Raw genomic sequence first — 8493 nt, forward strand, 5'->3', positions numbered from 1 at the left:
ACATTAGTGAGTGAAGTGTTAGTGTTTACCACCAGGGAGTCAAGATTTTTGTTTTCTTTTTGAAGTGTGTGTGTGACGGGCCAAATGAACATAGGTGGGACCTTTGTCAAGGCTCTCAGTCTTATGTACCAAAAGCTTAATAGTCATGACAAGGGGCCTCCTTTGTGACTCACATTGCTAGTGACCCAGGAGAAAGCCTGCCAGACCCCATGCGATGGGCATCCATGAAGCGGACAATGGAGCCATTCTGCAACCACACAGGAGGTAACTGGGTGGATGCCCTCACATCACTTAAGACTGGACATGTTTCGAAGAGTCTGGTGGAGAAAATTTCGAGGAACCATTGAGCTGAGAGATCGATGAGGGGTGAAGGACAGTTGGCGAGACAGCATGGAAGCAAGAGGGCTTTTGGGCTCTTCCATCCACTGTCAGGATCTGCTTTCCGACACTGTAATTGCAGCTTCGTGCCACACAACCCACAACGGGCAGACACCGCAGTGATTGTACCTTGGCTTCACTGCAAAGCCACAATAGATTCTCAGCAGCCAACTCATGCTGCATAGTTTTAAGGTGACACACCACACCTATGCAGCACCTGCCGCTGAAAGCATTACACAGCGAATCATCATGGATAATGGAGGTGGTTCATCCCTCCCTCCTTCCCCTTAATAACTGTGTCATGACCAAGCCCAGTCATATTGGCCCAGAGATTTGTAATTATGTTTTGTTTTGTGTAAATAGTAATGAAATAAATACATTTTTTCATGTTTTAAACATCTAAGTGATTTGTTCCATTCACACATCAACCCCTTAACCTCATAACCTTTTGTGTTTGATTTCATTTAATTACTGATATCAATTAATTGTTGGCTCCCAGAGCGGAATGATTTCATTGGTAATTTTCATGTTATGTGATACAATAAAGGAGAAATCCGCAAGTTAATAAAATTGTATAAAACCTCCTCTGTACATATTCCTTCAACCTGCCAGCCTTCTCTTCTTCGCTTAGTTCTAGATTGCCATCTGATTTCTTGATTTTTTACAGTTGTTTCTCTTTGCTCCAAAGTTTCCTTAATTTTTTTATTTTTCTATATGCAGGATCTATCTTTTCAAAGTGCAAGATCGCAAAGCAAGAGCATTCTTGATTTCCAGTTTTGGACTTCGTGTCAATGTCATTTTCCAGATGTCTGATTTTTTATGGTCTATCTCATTTGCTGCAGTATTATATATTTTCCCCTGTTCTCAATTAAACTCAATATATTGTGTGTTTTCCAAGAATTTCTACTATAACTTTTTCTCCATTTACGTCCTCTGCTGCCTTCACTACTTCTTCTTGCAAAGATATTCATTCACCTTGTAGCTGATCCCTTCCTCTGTTGCAGTGAGTCGTTACCTAACAGTCCCTTTAGGATTATTGACAAACTCTGGGTGTTAATTTATTCAGGTTCTATCTCCTTAACTTGCTACCCTTTAGTTGTAAAGTGCAGTTTATAACCAATAAATTATTGTCAGTCATCAAATAACTTATGAGTCTGCTGCCAGGTGACATCATCGACCACCGCTGATATTTCGACAGGAGCACACCCTGCCATTCTCAAGGCACAACTGAGAATTGAGAATGGCAGGGTGTGCTCCTATCAAAATATCGGCAGTGGTCGACGACGTCACCTGGCAGCAAACCCTTAAGTTATCTGAACATTCAATTCTCCAGGAAAAGTTAAGATCTCACATTGTCTGTCTTCATTGGTTCCTGGATATTCTTACAGTTTACATTCTGGTTGCAAAAACTATTCCACATAAGCAATCTTTTTTCTTGATTCCTCAGCAAAGTGTTAGGGATTAAAGTTTTCTGACCTTGTCATTAATCTGCTTAATACCGAGTTTTAAATCACTTTTTTAAAAGAAACACCTGACAGCACTATATTTTTTCCTTTCCCTGAGAGCTGGGGGAGGGAGGGGAAGTGGGGGCACAGCCGCCCCTCGGCTCCCAGTATGGATGCCCTTGCTCACAGAATGGTTAAAATACATGATCTTAATATAGCAATTACCGATAATCAACTCTCAGACATTTTCAGTTATAAATAAATATCTAGCACATAAACAGTAATTACAGTACTAAATGCTATTGTGAAAGACACAGTGAGTTTTCGTATTGGGGCAGTCAGTTTTCTAAATGTTGTCAACTATACAATGAAATAGGGAACAATTATGGATGGTAATTCATCAAATTGGAAGTAAGAAAATGTGAATAACTGAATATATGAAAGTATGTTTCATAAAGAAAAGAAAATATTGATGTGCCCTCACCTAACTTTGCCTTTCTTTGTATAGATCCATGGTACAGTTAATTAAATGTACCACTTGTTTTAGTGAGTCTTCACCCAAACCTCAGTGGCGATCTGTCTTAGCTACTGCTAGCATCTAACACTTCCAGCTAGGAACGACAATTCCGCGAGCTGCCACATCACCACTTGCTGCAGCCCTGTGCCACTCTCTGTTGGGAATTTGCTTTGCATGGTGCAGTGCAGCACAGCCAGTGTGGACATGGCCCACAGAGCTCTGCTCATGCCACCAGGCCTGTCATCTTAAATTTTTGTGAATTTTCCATCAATTGGACAATTGCCCATCTCAATTTTTTTTATTTAATGTCATTTTTTACTTACCTCAAAAGGCCTACTTCCACCGTAATGTCATAGGGATGGGGGAAACCCTGTAGCACAATTGTACTATTCTGATTTTCCCACCAGTTAATATATAGAACAATAGGGCAACTGCCGTGTTACATCAGAGGTGTGGATGAAAGGAAATCTGGCGGCAACAGCACATGATTCATTGACAACACCATAGGGAGCTGGGAATCTAGCAACAATGCAAACTGTCTCAGGACATACACAGCTAACTTACTGTTTGAATTTCCCACCATTTTACAATACTCCTGAGTTATGCCCATTATAATATAAGAGGGGAACAGGTGGGGAGAGGGGGACGAATAGGTGGTACTGGTCATTAAAATTGCACGATGATGTGAAGCTTGCATGGTTACCCTTGCAGTACAGTTGCCCTGTAGCTTGTTGTGCAGGTTGCATATCTACCTTGCCCCTATTTTTATTATCACATAACATGCCTTGTACAATCAAAGAGTGTGACATAGGTGACTTGTCAGTTTTACACTATATATAATAATATTAAAAATAGACAATAAACTAATAATATATATGGTGTAACGTCTTCAAAGAGATATTTTAATTACAATTATAATGCATTGTTGCCATGCACTATAGTAAAATTTATCTTTCAGATATTTTTCCAGGTCTCTTTTAGTACCTTTTACATTTGGGTCATCCGTATCTTTCCATATTTTATTTCCAAATTTCATGCCCATATAGTATGGGGTTTTTTCATGATTTTAAACAGTGGGTAGGTAACATGTAGCTCATTCTATATCTAGTATCATATTGATGCAAGAAGAAGTTGCCATCAAAAAGTTGTGGGTTTCTTTTCGTGAAACTGAGAGTTTCATAGATGTATATGCTTGGAATGCTCATTAGATCTAGTTTTACAAATAAAGGTTTACAATATTGCTTAGGTTTTGCTCCCACCATTGCTCGGATGATTCTTTTTTGTAGTCTAAAAGCTCTAAGTAAATTTGTTTTTTCAGATCCCCAGAAAATTATACTATACCTAATGACTGAAACAAAATATGCATTATGTTGTCCACATGGTGACTCCATAACATGTTTTTATTGACTAATACGCCGAGGAATTTGACACAGTCTGCAGTCTCTAATTTTTTGTCCATATACCTTATTTCACTTATAGACTGTGAAGATTGTTTTGTGGTGAAATAACAATTTCTGTTTTTGTAAAATTTAATGTCAAGTTATTGTTTTTGACCCATGCCTCCACTTCCCCATGTGTTTGTTCAATATGACGAATTAGGTCTACCTCATTTTTACAACAGACTGCAGCTGTTGAGTCATCTGCATAGAGGATAGTATCAGACTGGATCTGACATGGCATATCATTAATATAATACAGAAAAAGTAGTGGCCCTAATATGAACCTTGTGGAACACCTAATTGAGTGTGTTTCCAGCCAGAGAGAAATTTCTTGCCGTTGATGTTAATAAGTACTCTTTGTTTTCTGTTTGCCAAGTATGATGACATCCAGCTATGAGATTTGCCTTGAAAACCATAGCATGCCAATTTTTGGAGAAGCAGAGATGTCACAAACCACAGTGCTTTATTCACTACAACGTGAGGGAATAAATTGTTCATCCAAATAGACCGTTCCAGTAGTGCAGTTATTCATCAATAGTAGGGGCAGTTTGTGAAATAGAAACAATATCAATTTTCATTTCGAAGGTTTCAGTTCCAGTCATACTTCACAACAGTCCTAAAACAGTTAATACACTGCCTAATAAAAAAAGTAAGCACCCAGAAGTGGAGGAAGAAACGAAATTTCATGAGTTAAGACAATTGCTGCTGTGGTCTTCCGTCCAAAGACTAGTCTGATGTAGTTCTCCATGATACTCTATCCTGTGCAAGCCTCTTCATCTCCTAGTTAACTACTGCAACCTACATCTCTCTAAATCTGCTTACTGTATTCATCTCTTGGTCTCCCTCTACCATTTTTACCCCCCCCCCCACGCTTCCCTCCAGTACTAAACTGGTGATCCCTTGATGCCTCAGAATATGTCCTACCAACAGTTCCCATCTTTTAGTCAGGTTGTACCACAAATTTCTCTTCTCCTCAGTTCTATTTAGCATCTCCTCATTAGTTATGTGATCTACCCATATAATCTCCATCATTCTTCTGTAGCACCACATTTCAAAAGCTTCAATTCTCTTTTTGTCTAAACTGTCTATTGTTCACATTTCACTTCCGTACATGGCTATACTACATACAAAGACTTTCAGAAAGGGCTTCCTGACACTTAAATCTATACTCAAATGTTAAAAAATTTCTCTTATTCAGAAACACTTTTCTTGCCATTGCCAGTCTACACTACAGTCCTCCCTAGTTCTACCATCATCAGTTACTTTGCTTCCCAAATAGCAAACTCATTTACTACATTAAGTGTTTCATTTCCTAATCTAATTCCCTAAGCATCATCTGATTTAATTCGACTACATTCTATTATCCTTGTTTTGCTTTCGTTTATGTTTATCTTATATAATTCTTTCAAGATAGTGTCCATTCTGTTCAATTGTTCTTCCACGTCCTTAGCTGTCTCTGACTTTAATTCCTACTCTAGATTTTTCTTTTGTTTCCTTTGCTGCTTGCTCAATATACAGATTAAATAACACTGGGGCTAGGCTACAACACTGTCTCGTTCCCTTCTCAACCACTGCTTCCCTTTCATGTCCATTGACTGTGATTTCTGTACAAATTGTAAATAGTCTTTCGCTCCCTCTATTTTACCCCTGCCACCTTTAGAATTTGAAAGAGAGTATTCCAGTCAACATTGTCAAATGCTTTCTCTAAGTCTACAAACACTACAAACATAGGTTTGACTTTTCTTAACCTATCTTTTATGAGAAGTCGTAGTCAGTATTGCCTCACATGTTCCTACATTTCTCGGGAAACCAAACTTACTGGGGTGGTATGTGATGCTATTTAGGTGATAACAAAACCGAGTCACATTTACAAAAAATTTGCCAGAATAAGCCTACTTGTTAGTATGATGTGCCTGGTATGGATGCACGCACTAATTCAGTTAGTATACTCTCCCAAGTTGAATACTCTCCCAAGGACAACTGATCCATCACTGTTGTAACCGTACATTGTATCCCCGATGGCAACAAATGTTCAAGTAGGAAAAGATCTGAGGATCTTGCCGGATGCAGGAGTAGCACAAAATCACACAAGCTGTTCGTAGAGACTTGCCACATGTGGATGAGGATTGTACTGTTAGAAATGGCAGCATGAGAAGTAACATGAGGATACAGGATGTCCTTGACATAGTGCCATATTGTCAGAGTTCTCCCAAGTCACAACCAGTCATACTCAACAGTTAGCCACACCATGATGCCAAGTGCAACACCTCCGTGCTTCTCAAATACATTAGAAGAATGAACTCTTCACATGTCGCTCCCATATTCATTAATGATGGACATCCAGGGTACTGCAGGATTCATTGTTGGACACAATGTGAAGTCATTCATCAGCAGTCCATGCTTTCCAGTCATGGCACCTCTTCAAATGCAGCCATTTGTGTTGTGGTGTTAACAGCAACCTACACATGGGATAGCAATTCGTAAATCCAGCTGCTGTTAGTCTCTGACCACTGAGATGGGATGACAGACATGAAGGGAATTCACTACTTGTTCCTGGATGGTAGGCACTGATGTGAAGGCATTGTAGTATGCTTGGTGCACAATACAGCATCCTTCCTTTGATAGTCGTAAGTGATTGACCAGACTCCTGATGACAAGTTTGCCTCCACCCATGTTCCAATGCACTCCAACATCAAGCTAGTCACATCCAAGTGCCCCAAAAATATAGATATTTCACAGTGCAGAAGCACAATGAGTCTCTTTCAAGCTCCGCCTGGTGCAGGTAATGCTATCTCACATGCGTATGCACCATCTCCGTGTCCTTCACAATGACGACTTAACATCTGATGCTGTTGACACTCCTTATATATCCTACCAGTCCTGGTAACAATACTAAACATGGACAACACTAATGCTTTCTGGTGGCCATTCTGTCACAGAGCTCCATAACCCCAAGCCTTCTCCATATCTGCAAATCTAACATGTTTCCTTGTTTTCCTGAATCTAACCACACTGCTGAAATTCTTTGTAAAGTGTCACCACTTCTCCTAACATGTTGGCTGGCACACACACAGTGATTGATATTTCACTGCCAGGCCAATATATGCTCCGAGTTTTGTGTCAAGCTTACTGTAATCCAGAGATAAGATATGAATACCCCCTATCATATTCTTACACCATGTCTTCATTTTCCACTGACTAAATTTCATCTCAGTTTCACCAAGTATTATTGCTGTCTTTGTTTCTGAACAGAATACTGGCACACAAAGCAATGTCTAACACTTTATTTGCAATCTTTTTCAGTTGCTTAAGGTCATTATCTCAAACCAGCATCAAATTATTTCATAGTGACTCCCTGCATCTACACTCTGTAAACCACTCTGTAGACCACTGTGTGCATGGCAGAAGATACTTCTCACTACACAGTGCCATTATTCCCATTCCATTGACATTTGGAGCATGGGATGGACACACTATTTCAGTGTATACAGAGGCATAGATAATCTTGACATCAAATTCAAATGGAAGCTATGCATGTGGAGCTATAGCATATTCCTACATTCCTCACTTAACATCTTTGCTGTCGTATATATACTGGTGGATATTTCACTGCCAGGCTAGTCCAGGATGTCAGGCATCAGGCTCTGCTAGAACTGCTGGCAAGCACATGTCAGACATAAGGCTCTGCAGTTGTCGTCAGCAGTTATCTCGTGTCACACAATGTGTTAATTACGGTTTTTGAAACTTTGAAAATAAGCTTTTACAGGATGATTGACATCCATCGTCAAGCATCTACCCATTTAGGTTTTTTCCACAACACTCTCCAATTGATCAGATGAATCTGTGGCCATTCATGCTGCCCCTCTTTGTGTATGAGCATCCCATACCTGAACTATATGACTGTTATTGGCACTCTTTTGCCTGCTGCAGGATCATGACATGTGATTATAGCTCAAAGCAAAATTAGATTTCCAGTGGTCTTTAATGTAAAAGGTAGAGCCCATACTAGTCTCTAGGAAAAACCATCATGGACAAGTAATAAGGATGGAAATCATCTTGTTCGTGTATACTGAGGCAGATGCTCTGCTATTCTGTCTGTCAGTTCCATCACAATACATTAGCAGGCATAAATTTATAAAAAATAACAAAATTTTTAATGGCTACACTGAAAGATAGGGTAACCAAAAAGTGTAGAGAAATCCATCAATACAAAGGCTGACAGTTACTTCTTTTTCTATAACTTGTGATTGTTTTTGCATTTTCAATGTTATTTGAGGAAAGCCTCCTTTCTTCTTTAATGGGTCAAAACATTCTGCAACTATCATGCACAAATATATGAGTACAGCATAACATAAATTGATTTGGGTGTAGTTCTGCAAGCTGACACTTGTATATAAGTAAGATGGTCACAACTACTAAGTGATGTAATGACACGAAGTACAAGACATTTTCTCTGTTTATTACTAGAGTTTCTTCATAACTGGCATCATCACTGTAGCACTACTGGCCACAACTATTACATTGGCATTATAACAAGCATGTAAAGCACCAAATCAGCATAACTGCAACTACTGCTCACTACGTGACATAGCCATAAACAGCAGCAAAACAATCATCTGTTCTATGGCCATGACAGCAACCACCCACCGAATCAGCATCAGCTAACGTCTGCCATCAAGCATCAGACACCACTGCCCCAGGCCAGGTCTGTCCT

Source organism: Schistocerca nitens, chromosome 8, assembly GCF_023898315.1.
Source record: "Schistocerca nitens isolate TAMUIC-IGC-003100 chromosome 8, iqSchNite1.1, whole genome shotgun sequence".
NCBI classification, from domain to species: Eukaryota; Metazoa; Arthropoda; class Insecta; order Orthoptera; family Acrididae; genus Schistocerca; species Schistocerca nitens.